Below are 12938 nucleotides of genomic sequence, written 5' to 3' on the forward strand. Positions count from 1 at the left end.
CCTCACAAGTGCTCTAAACCCACAGCTGAACTCTGGTCCCCTACCGTTCGTGTCCTTACCACTCCCTCTAGATTGTAAGCCTTTGGGCAGGGTCCTCCTCCTTTTGTGTCCTACCTGATCATGCGCCTCCATTACTGTGCACCCATGCTATGCATCTGAGTGAACCTAACTTGCCTAATCTCCATGCTCCCATCCAGTGACTGACTAAGCATTACCTTGTACTCATACTTTGCTGCATGATCTGATCTTTCTTGTATTCAGGTATTGTCATTTTGCTGTATGTCACCCCTAAATTTTGTATGTATCCCTATTTATTGTCCAGCGCTGCGTAATATGTTGGCGCTTTATAAATACAACAAATAAATAATAAATAAATAAATAAGCATGGCAGCCTCCACATACCTCTATCTTCAGTTGTCCTTTAGGAGGAACTGTAGCCCAGGATTGAACTTCATTCCAATCATCAGTAGCTGAAACCCCCTCTCCCAAGAGAAGTATTTTCCTTTTCTCAGATGGAGAATCGGGGAAGGGATATTGTAAGCTCACAAGGGCAGGGCTCTCTCACCTTTTGTGTCTTGGATTTTTTTGTTCATTTCATAGCATTTCATAGCTTGTACATTTTATTCATGTTACATCTGTCATGGTAATCACCAGTTCTATATTCTGTACCAGTGTCCATACTTGATGTACATCATTGTCTATATATCATTATGTAGGCGCTTTGTAAATCAATAACATGAACTAATTACATGGCGAATATCAATCATTTCTTGATCAATCAGTATTTTTAACTTCTCGCTTTGCAATTTATTTCTTTTCCCCTTTTGTATAAAGTTCCTCTTTAAAGAGGAACTGTAACGGCAAAACGTCCCCTGGGGGGTACTCACCTCGGGTGGGGGAAGCCTCCGGATCCTAATGAGGCTTCCCACGCCGTCCTCCGTCCCTCAGGGGTCTCGCTGCAGCCCTCCGTACAGCGGTGACGTAATATTTACCTTTCTGGCTCCTGCGCAGGCGCTCTGACGGCTGTCGGCTCCGAAGTAGGCGGAAATACCCGATCGCCGTCGGGTCTGCTCTACTGCGCAGGCGCAAGTTTCCAGCGCATGCGCAGTATAGCGGACCCGACGGAGATCGGGTATTTCCGTCTATTTCCGAGCCGAAAGCAGCCACAGCGCCCCCGCTGGAGCCAGCAAAGGTAAATATTGAAATTACAGTCGGGCTTGTCGCCGGCTGTTCGGAGGGCTGCAGTGAGACCCCCGTGGGACGCAGGACGGCGTGGGAAGCCTCATTAGGATCCGGAGGCTTCCCCCACCCGAGGTGAGTACCACCCAGGGGATCTTTTTGAAGTTACAGAGTCTCTTTAAGGTTGATCACCCAATACGACTTTTATCCAATCATCCACAGCCCATGACTGCTTCTCTTTAGCCCACTTGAGGCCTCTTGCACACTGCAACCGATTCAGATTCCGCGTGCAGGGAGCAAACTGCAAATCAGAATCTGAATCGGATGTAAAAACTGATTAAAAAGCGGAATCTGAATCTGAATCGGTTGCAGTGTGCAAGAGGCCTTAACCTTGTTTTTTTTCTCTCTGGGCGCTGATGGTTTTACATTTGGCTCTTCTGTCTCTAAATCCCATTTCCTTCACCCAATTTCTTGCAGTTCCGTCACAACCGTTAGGACTCCCATTTCTGCCCATTTGTCGCTTCTTTCTTCTTCTTCCTTTTTTTTTTTTTGTGCAACAGTAAAGATGTGTGTATTTGACATTTTTCCAACTGAAACCATTATTTCTCTTCAATACAATGTAAACTGTTATATATATATATTATTGGGCAAAAATATTGTAAAGTGTATGTCCAGCTTAATCCAGAACATGTAGGGATACCCGATGTGCTACAATTAGAAGTATAATATTAACCAATTCGATAAATATGAATGGTTGCACAGAAAAATAGAAAGTTTTTTTTTCATTCAAGAAATCTGATCGAATTTCACATTTTTATTGGTCAAAAGAACGGGAGTGTTTTTTTTTTCATCAATTTATATGAAAATTGAATGGTGTGTGGTAGATTGACAATTTATTGATTTACAAACCACAGACTCAAGCAATTTTTTTCTTGGTTTTCAATCATTTTTTTTACAATTGAGGAAAAATTGAACCGTACATTAGTCAGATATTTGAAATGTTACAATCACTCAGAAAAAATGATTGTAATTTTTGAAGGCACCTTTAAAGCTGCCAACTGCTTTGCTGCAGCCTCCATACAGCTACTAAAGACGTCAGTGTTATCCAACAGTGACTTACTAATGAGATTTTATTTTATAACACTAATTTGGCCGCCAGCAATAGCTGGAAGCCAAATTACATCTTTCCCCGCTAACCGCAGTGACCTAGAGGGGGAATAGTAATTAACGCTGCTGTCCAAATCTCCTGGCGGTTACTTCATAGGTATAGCCTCCAGCCCCCCTCCTCATCCTCCCAGTCTCTGTTGTGCTCCCGTGAAGTCCACCATCCGGCTCGGTCCCGGGCATACGTGCATGCGCTGTTCCAGGCTGTGCACCCCCTCAATCATGTTCCCATGGCTAGGAGTATTCTGTGGTAGTGCAATTAGTCTTAAACGAACTGTGCATGCAGAAAATGCTCCCAACCATAGGCGTGAAATCGGGTGGTGCTTCTGGCTGGGACGACGCATGTGCAGTAGGCCGCGAGTCAGCCTAGTCAGGGAGTTTACAGGGTTGTCAGTAGCACAACAGAGAGGACTGGGAGGATGGTGAGGGAACTTATGGACTGGACTACAGGGGGCTGGAGGAAGCCCCAGGTAAATAGAAATCCTTTTCTATTAAGTACACTTTAAAGAGAACCTGTACTGAGTACAAATATTTAAAATAAACACATGAGGTAACTTCAAATGAACATTACACAGTTACCTTGCCATCAGCTCCTCTCAGAAGCTCACCCTTTTCTTTTGACAATAATCCCTTCCACTTCTGACAATATTTTGTCAGATCTGAAATATATCAGTTGCTGTCAGAAAAATATCAGTTGCTGTCAGTTATAGCTGAGAGGACAACTGATGTACCAGGTAATGTCCATGTTTCCCTATGGCTCAAGTGGGCGAGGTTACAGTTTAACTGTGTGCTGACCAAAAAGCTGTTATGGGTAATGGCCATTTTCAAAATGGAGGACGGAAAATTCCCTTGATAACAGTGAACAAACAGGATGCGGGACAGGAGAAAGACACTGAGGAGTAGACTACATGGAAGGTAAATATGACTTGTGTATGCTTATTTTGACTTAATTTTCAGTTCAGGTTTTTTTTAAGGCTAGAAACCCACTAGGAGTGATTTCTAATCACTAGTGATGTGAAAAAGCTCTTGCTAATGCATTGCTAGGGTGGATTCTTATAAAATCACATCGCTCAAGTAGGATCATACCAATAGCATTACATTAGCAAGAGTTTTCAAATCACTCATAAAATCGCTCCTAGTGGGTTTCTGGCCTTACACTAATTTTAAAATCCACTTAATTTTAATGTTTTACCTGACTCATGTCCTTTAAAGGAAACAATAGCCCTACCTTAAATTTCAAAATGATGCCCCGTGTGTGTGCGTGAGGAGGTGTGCATAGGCTTATCGCACCTCCCGTGGCCTGGCGTCTTGCTCAGTCTCAGGTAATCCTTCCGTTGTTTACTTCCTGGTCGGCCAGACATACTCCCCTGCATATGCGCAGTATGTCCTATTGGGCTGTCTATGGGGTGGAGCGCGCACGCAGGGTTACGTCCTGATGCTGGCTTGTGCAGGTACAGTACACTGCTCCACTGTGAGCGTAGTCACAGGCAGCCCAACAGAACATACTGCGCATGCGCAACATGTCTGGGTCAAAGGGCGACAATCAAGCCAACCAAGAAGTAGGTAACGGGAGGACTACTGGGCAAACGGAGCAAGACGCTGGGCCACGGTAGGTGCGGTAAGCCTATGCACACCTCCCAACTACACACACACAGGGTCTTCTGCACATGCACATGAGGTCCGCGCATGCGCAGATAGAATAAACCGAATGACGCAACTGAACCAGGTACCAGGGTTGATTGCCGCTAAACGGTGGACCGCAGGAGGACGGCGAGAGACGCATTTGTGCTTATGGGGCTGAAGGAAGCCCCGCGGAAAGTAAAAAAAAAATCTTTGTGAGGGGCCGTCTCTGGTACTTTAATACTAGAGAATTTTGCCATGATTTCGGCAAAACCCTCAAATGCTAGCACTTTTTAGAAACGTTAGTGTAATGGAACCCTATGGGTCCGTTCTTACTTGGGCGATTTGCGCTAATCACTGCAAATCGCCCAAAAGCGCAAAACGTAAACACGTCACCTGCACCATTTTCAGGCGGTTTCCCGGCGCTCGCGTTTCAGTGCTATAGAAGCGCTAAACGCGATCGTGGCAAAATCGCCGTAGTGTTCAGTGATTTTTCCGCATGAAATCGCAGAAGAATCACTCCTGCAAAACGCCGGAAAAAAAGTTTTGTGTTTCTAAGTGTGAATGGGGCCTAAGGGGTAAGACTCAAGGGTTGTAAATGACACTTCCTCCTTAGTACCGAGTCCCACTCAACGATAGCCAATTAGTGTTGCCATTTACCATTGTGCAAACGCTTTTTTTTTTCTGGATGCAACCTGCAGCGTGTATTGGACTGTGGGGGGGTCGTGGCAGGATGTCCAAAATGCAATTTTCTGACAGATTTACTGTCAAATTGATTATTTCCAACAGGTCCGATCTGATTTCCAATCAATTTTCGGTAGGAGTTCGATCGGAAATTGGATCGGACATGTTGAAAAAAATTGATCTGACAGTAAATTCTTTCACAAAATCACATCATATGTTCCTAGCACAATAAGAAATATTTCTGTGCGCAGGGAACATAGAAGAAAAGGTCAATAGTTCAAGGTTTGTTTCTATGGGAGCTGTAAAAACATTAACCTGAGATAAAGATTTTACATTTAAATTTTTACCCTTTGAACACAAAGACATAATGTGCGATTCCAGGAAAGTTCTATTTAGGATTAGAACTACAGATCCATGTATTTTAAGTGTACCCGAGTTGGTTCACCATAGCTAATTTATACTTACCCGGGGCTTCCTCCAGCCCCATGAGCAGCACCGAGTCCTTCGGCGTCCTCTTCAGCCCCTCTGTTCATCTGCTACGACTCCTGCTAATCAGGGCAGTCGCAGGCTTCTGAGCATGCACGGCTAGGCTACGCATGGACCCCTCATCGTGCTCCCATCCTCTGCAGGCGCAGAACGTTCCAGGAGAACGTTCCTGGGTGTGCACGCGGCTGAACATGCGCAGGAGCCCTCGTGTGCCGGAAACTGTCCGGATTACTGAGAGTCATACCTCCAGAATTTAGGGGCTGAAGAGGACGGTGAGAGCAGCCACAGTGCTTATGGGGCTGGTGGAAGCTTAAGGTAAGTATAAATTAGCGATCGTTTACCATCTCTGGTACACTTTAAATCAAGATTATTTTATCTTTAGGTTTGCTTTAAAGGACAGCTGAAGTGAGAAGAATATAGAGGCTGTCATATTTATTTCCTTTTAAACAATACTAGTTGCCTGGCAGCCCTGCTGGTCTATGTGGCTGCAGTAGTGTCTGAATCACACCAGAAACAAGCATGCAGCTAATCTTGTCAGATCTGACAATAATGTCAGAAACACCTGATCTGCTGCATGCTTGTTCAGGGTCTATGGCTAAAAGTATTAGAGCCAGAGGATCAGCAGGGCAGCCAGGCGACTGGTATTGCTTGAAAGGAAATAAATATGCCAGCCTCCATATCCCTCTCACTTCAGGTGTCCTTTAAAGTGAAGCTCGGGTTCAAAATGAGATATTAACCTGATCAGAGGGAAGCCTCAGGATCCTATTGAGGCTTCGCTCGGTGGACCGTTGTTCCACGACGACACATGACGCGACACTTTAAAATCACCTGGTGTCCAATGGCTAACCACGCCCCTGATGAGTCACACGTTGTGACGAAACGTGTAGGGTGGAGCCGGAGGACAACCAGGAAGCGCGCTAGGACGCGGAGAAACGGTGCTATCTTCATGCCTACCCGGGAGGCAAGGGGGAAAGCCCATTATTACTCTAAAGTCTAAAGCTGTACCAATCCCACTTTTGTGAGTATTTTAACAAAATAAAACTGTACCATTTTTAATGGAGTTACACTATGGGATCTAATTCTTGTTTATGAGGTATATATGGAACTCAAACCTGAAGGAGAGATGGCCTGAACGGGAGACCATCTATCCTGAGTTGCAGCAACTGGATGGACGTCCGACAGCAAGAGATCGAGTAAGAATAAAATCAGAGCCTATGTTGACCAGTCTTGCAGTGGTCAATCTGGACGGGTGAGTGCAGTACCTAAAGGGGCAGTCAATTTTGTTTCATCTCTATAACTAAAGTGGAGCGCTATCTAATACACGGAACGTTGTTCCACATTGCTGAGTGATTGGTATACCTTTTAAAAAAAAATACATAAACAGCAGGCTCCATCAGTCTCCAGTTTACCTCCAGTTTTAAAGCCGTATCATCCACAAGGCATTTAGGCAGTTGCCTAGCCTCCCTGGCATTATGATTATTTCCGGATTTTAGTGTCTGAAATCGGTGCAATTTTTTTTCACCCTAAAAATTATACTGCTAGATCAAATGTGTCGAAGTCAAATACAAAGTGGGCCAAAATTGAGCTCTGGGACCAAGCCAACTTGTCAGAATTATAGCGGTTTATTTATGCAGGAAAAGCTGTCATGTGTATGTTTTAAGTTTTAATGTTCTATGCAAACTTTTATTATAAACTGTAAAATTGGGGTACTTCTTTAATATATTGTTCTGAGACATTTCAGCATATTCCAGGCTGTGAAACTTATGGTCCCTTCACCACCAAACCCACCCCTGCAAAATTTAACGACCAACTTGGTCGTAGGTTTTGCTGCTCTTGAGGCAGGGCTAACGGCTGCAGCCCTGCCTCTAAGCGCCGTCTATCAGCGGCGAATCGCCACCTCTCTCAGTGAAGGAAGACTGAGAGGGGCGGGGAGAGGCGGAGATACGCGCTGACAGACGTGCAAGAGGCAGGGCTGCGGCGGTTAGCCCTACCTCAATCCGGAAGAGATCCCCCGCTGCTCGGAGGGGATTTGTGAGGTAAGGGACCCCCGTTTAGCGGCGCGATAGCGGCGATTTAGCAGGGGCACGCATGCCCCTGCTATCTATGAGGTCTGAAGCGAGATTCATTCTCGCTTCAGACTCTCTTTAAGAAGAATTATATAATAAGCTTTATATTTAAATGAGTATATTAGAAGCCCTGTATGTTTCAATAAGCCTTGAATTGCTGAAGACTCTTTACAGTGTTACAGTGTCAACCTGACCAATCTTATGTCTGGGAAAGGACAAACACATTCCAAACGAATTAGCAGAAGGACACAATATCAGAAATGCGTCATGAATGACATTGTTTAATGTTTGAAAGTCCAAATGTCTGGGTTAAATAAGTCAACCAGCAGATAAGATGGCTGGTGACGTCCATTTTTAATTAACTGCGTCAGAAATGACCTATTAATCAAATGTCAAAATGTCAAACACTCCAAATGACGTTAATTCTCACAATATAAGGTAATTAAGGAGTTTATAAACAAAAATGTTATGGTTATTTTCAATGTCAACTATTTACAGTATTCAAAACAAAGATAGCGTTTGACGCACCAAAGTTTCAGCCAATCAGAACCTGAGATTTAGGGAAATTCCAAATTAAGCAGCCATATTGCATCCAATCACTATAAAAGTAGGAGCTGAAAGCTCATAATTTGCACTAGCCTACCAATCTCCTGAGACACACGAGGCAGAAGCTACCTTCCCACACGTGGTTCTAGATGCTGAAGAGATGACAGAGAAGGGGTAGTATGCTTAATATTCTGATTTACTTTATTAATTTTTCAACATTAAAGGGACACTGTAGGGGGGTCGTGGGAAAATGAGTTGAACTTACCCAGGGCTTCTAATGGTCCCCCGCAGACATCCTGTGCCCGCGCAGCCACTCACCGATGCTCCGGCCCTGCCTCCGGATCACTTCTGGAATGTCAGACTTTATAATCTAAAACCACTGCGCCTGTGTTGCCATGTCCTCGATCCCACTGATGTCATCAGGAGCATACTGCGCAGGCCCAGTATGGTCTGTGTCTGCACAGTACGCTCCTGGTGACATCAGCGGGATGGAGGACATGGCAACGCAGCGCAGTGGTTTCCAGACTTTAAAGTCTGAAATTCCAGAAGTGAATCGGAGGCGGGGCCGGAGCATCCGTGAGTGGCTGCGCGGGCACAGGATGTCTGTGGGGACCATTAGAAGCCCCAGGTAAGTTCAACTTATTTTCCCTCGACCCCCCCCCCCCCCCCCCACAGTGTCCCTTTAAGTTCTGTTAAGATGTTAGCAAGAAGTTTTTTTTAGAAGCCATTTCTTTAAGAAGATTACTACAAGTTTTACACAGCTACTAGATGTGTAGATGTTTAGTTGTCCTCTCTCCCTCCACTACAGTTTCCTAGTGTCTAGTGGCCCCCTACTTTACCTATAGTTCCCTGGTGTCGTGACCCCTTCCCTCTCCAATACAGTTCCCTGGTATTTAGTGTTTTCCCCCCTCCCCATATGGCTTACCTGGTGATTTAGGGCTTACCCTCCAATATAGCTTGTCTGGTGGTCATGAGTGGGCCAAACATAATGCAAAATGGGAAAACCTCCAGAGGGCCAAATCTGATGGCTCAGAGGGCCAGATTAGGCCAATGGGCCAGAGTTTGACATGTATACTGCTAGATAGATCTGCGGCAGCCCTGCACGTTACACACCTCCCATGGATCCAGCTTGGGGTTACCGCTCTGCGCTGCGGATTTCTGTCCCGAGCCTGACTCGGGATTACGGCTAAGGAGGCTAGGGGCCTGGCTGGAACCTTTACTGACTAAACTACCTCATCTTACCTTACCAAAGAAGCCAGATGACCACCAACAGTATGGCCCAAAGTTTGCATCTGCCAAGGGCACCATTTCAAGTAATCCTTCTCTGTTCAGTATCAAAAAACACACAGAAAATGTATGAATTTCATGTTTTTATCATCCGTTTATTGTCAGTGTTTTTTTCTCCAGGAAGTTGTTCTGAGATTTGGGAATCTGCACATTTTATTGGTTTCTCAATCTTACAAACTGACAAAAACAAAACAAAAAAAACGACCGAACATAAAAATGGATTTTCATTCATTAAACGAAAATTGTTAAATTCTCCATAAATTAGGAACTATAATAATCTCTGAATCGGGAAACACTCACAGTTACAGGTGCTCAATGAGATGCTAGTAATTACGACTTGAATGGAAATTTGATGCAAATTGTATGCGCCTTGGAATAAGGCCAACCAGATGCAGTTTCTACTGATTTTGATTGGCCTAATATCAAGCCGTATATAATTTGCATGAAATTTGTTTGCTGTTGGAATTATTAGCAACTCAGAACTTCTGTACTCACAATCACACACAGGCAGTCTAAGCGGAGATCAGCCAGTAATTTAGGTCTCGTCGGGGGAGACATTCAGGTCTCACCAATGTTAATCTGTCTGCACGATACACGATGAACCATTTACTGATGGCAGCTTCATTTCAAGGGGTTACTTAAAGGGAATCAGAGAGGAAAAAATAAAGCAGTTATACATACCTGGGGCTTCCTCCAGCCCCATACGGGCTGATCGATCCCACGCCGCCGCCGTCCTCTGCCCGCAGCTACGAGAACCAGCTGCGCGCTGATCCGTCAGTCGGAGCCAGTCTAAGCGTAGCAGAGGTGCGCTCTTTGCGTATCTCTGCAGGAGTGTATGGAGAGATACGTAGAGGGCGCACTTCTCCTGCGTAGCCTGGCTCAGATGACCCCAGCGACGAGAGACCGTACTCGTAGTTGCGGGCAGTGGTGGACGGCGGTGTGGGATCGATCAGCGCGTATGGGGCTGGAGGAAGCCCCAGGTATGTAGAACACCTTTTTCATTTTTTTAGATAATGTTCCTCTCTGGTTCCCTTTAAGTGGAGGGGGGGGGGAGCAGCTTAACTTAAGCTGGGGCAGGACCCCTGCAATCATCCTGCGCCCACGCTGACCTAGTGCAACCCTCCAGCCAGCAGCTGTGACCCACTCAAAGCTGGCTGTACGTTGCCAGTCGCATACACCGATTATGCTGCCGTGCACAGGGACGCGATGAGGAAGCATGCTGCCGACCAGCTTTGAGGTGGTCACTGCAGCTGGTTGGAGGGTCGCACTAGGTCAGCGTGGGGGCAGGATGACTGCGGGCAGCTGCAACAAGCTCCAGGTTAAACTGCCTTTATTTTACTGTAGATTTTTTTTAAGTACATTGTTTTCTCTCTGTTGTAAATTATGCCACTACAGGTTATTTTTGAGAAATAACTACTTGAACGTTTATTTTTTAAACCTTTCCAATTCGATGTTGAACTATGCACAACACTTTTCTAGCAATGTCAGACATGGCCACCGCTAGTTGGCGCAGTTACTGGATAATATCCAGCATAGTGACTCTGCACTGCATACCTTTATTACAGGGGTGCAAGCGCAAATTTCATAAACTGAGGAGTCGGATGATTTTTGTACAAAATCCACAGCCCTGTTAAGTATTAGGCTAAGGAGTCGGAGTCATTTTGGGTACCCGGAGTTTCATAAACTGAGGAGTCGGAAATTTTTGTCCCGACTCCACAGCCCTGTTGGAAAGGGTTAATCAGCAAAAAGGGGGAGTTTCTTTTCCTTTATACAGGGGGTATAGCAGCAATTGTACTTTGCTCATGTGATAGCCTTATGCATTGACAACTGCAATCAGGCAGCTTTTTATTTCAATAAATACTCTGGAAAAAAAAAAAAAAAAAAATCAGGAACCTCAAAACAGGATTTAATTTTTCTTTTTAAAACTGACACCAGAGGTACAATTTCATTCACTCAATCAACAAGGATACCCTAATCCAGCAGCCAGTACTCCCTGCGAGGGGACAGTGACACAGAGGCGAGCTGCCATAGACGTTCAAGTATTTCACTCCTTCATGCCAGAACTTCTGGTGCATCTTCCCCTCCGACCAGAGGATAAGCAGCTTAAAGCCAATGGGTACCGGATTGAAAATGAAAAAGTCAGATACTCACCTAAGGAGAGTGAAGGCTCGGTCCTAATGAGCCTTCCCTCTCCTCTCCCGGTGCCCTCGGTGCTGCGCTGGCTCCCCCGTTCGCGGCGGCCGCCGCAGGGACTTCGGAGGTCTTCGGGAGCACTCGGGCTTCCGAAGACGGGCCGCTCCATACTACGTACGCGCGAGTGCGTCATAGAGGGCGCATGCGTAGTATGGAGCGGCCACGTCATCCGGAGCCCGAGTGCTCCCGAAGGCTTCCGAAAGCTCCCTTCGGCATGCGGAAGTGGCAGTATTTGACCGAACTGGTCGAATACTGCCACGGGGGATCCTGCGTGGGACCGGGCACCGGGAGAGGAGAGGGAAGGCTCATTAGGACCGAGCCTTCCCTCTCCTTAGGGGAGTATCTGACTTTTTCTTTTTTAATCCGGTAAACATTCACTTTAAGGGGGAACTCCACCCACAACTGATATGTCAGATGTCTCGGAACTAAATGATGATACTTCCCTATAGTGGTTTGTGCCGGTGTCCCTCCAACAACACAACGGTGAAAACCGGACTCTGAACAGTGGAATCCCCAAATAAATATTCCTATTTATCTCAAGTTAGAGTACCTATCTGGGTGAGGGGGGCCACCACCATCCAGTGTGTGAAATGAGAAACTCAGGTGCATGTGTCTTGCAATTCAACCTATGAGTGATAGAAGCCATTACGTCATTCATCGACAACATGCTGAACTATCAGTTCTGGGTGGAGTTATCCTTTAAAGTGTACCCTAACCGATATTTACAGAAAACGTTGATACTTACCTCAGTAGCGGGAGGTCCATCCCCCTCGAGTTCGCCGTTCCAGCACTGGGAGCCTCTGAACATATTTGTTGAATAGGTTGTTGCAGGCACCTTGACGACCATCACAGTAGCAAAGAGCGGCCCGTGCACAACTTTTTCCTCTGTGCACGAGTGGCTCCATGCTACTGCAAAGGCACGGTCACTCAGTGCACCTGTGGCCATGGATGGGAGCGTCCTGCGAAGACGACGGTCCCAGGGAGCAGTGGTGGGCTCAAGAAGGATCGGGCAAGCCTACTTAGGTAAGTATCTCACTTTTTTGTTATTAAAAGTCACAGGTTTGCTTTAAAGGAAACTGACTTTATACAACCAAGTATAGGTATCTAATTGCCACAATGTGCAAAAAAATCTCAATTACACCTCCTGCTAGGATGTCTGGTTACAGAAATCTGGGTACTGTAGGTTAGTGTCACCTCCCCCCACTGTGTTAATTAAAAGCAATAAATTATGTCACCTTAGATCTATGAAAAGAGTGCGAAGTTAGACTAGGAGGCAGAGTTTCAAAATTACTACAGCCAAACCTTCTATGACCAGGGGTGTGGCTTCTGTACAACAGGCTACAATTGTCACTGCTATAAAGCAGAACTGGTACTTGAAAGCACTACCTATAAGTTCAAAAGCCTGCCCCTGGCCAACTGAAACGCTGCCTCCTCTATGCTTTTGGATGACAGGAAATGACATCACTTGTTTTTAACAGAGAGTTGGGGTGGTGGGAATACCAGGCCACAGAGACCAGATCTCCCTATCAGAGATCAGTAGGAAGTTCAAAATACTTTATACATGCACTCTGCGGGGAAAGCAGATAACTGAACTTACAGGTATGATTGCAGTTAACCTTTAAAGGGACACGTAAGGCTAGCAAAAAAAAATAAATAATTTTACTCACCTGGGGCTTCCACCAGCCCCCTGCAGCTGTCCGGTGCCCACGCAGT

General features: G+C 45.7%; 1 long non-coding RNA gene across 1 annotated transcript; it reads right to left on the minus strand.

The window, feature by feature from the left end:
* Positions 1–9106: 9106 nt before the first annotated feature.
* On the minus strand, positions 9107–12907 carry LOC137521877 (uncharacterized). Its single transcript, XR_011022230.1, has 2 exons — positions 11604–12907; positions 9107–11134 (listed from the first exon to the last, which is right to left on the minus strand). It is a non-coding gene; the product is annotated as an uncharacterized lncRNA (long non-coding RNA).
* Between the last annotated feature and the right edge of the window lie 31 nt (positions 12908–12938).

Source organism: Hyperolius riggenbachi, chromosome 6 (assembly GCF_040937935.1).
Source record: "Hyperolius riggenbachi isolate aHypRig1 chromosome 6, aHypRig1.pri, whole genome shotgun sequence".
NCBI classification, from domain to species: domain Eukaryota; kingdom Metazoa; phylum Chordata; class Amphibia; order Anura; family Hyperoliidae; genus Hyperolius; species Hyperolius riggenbachi.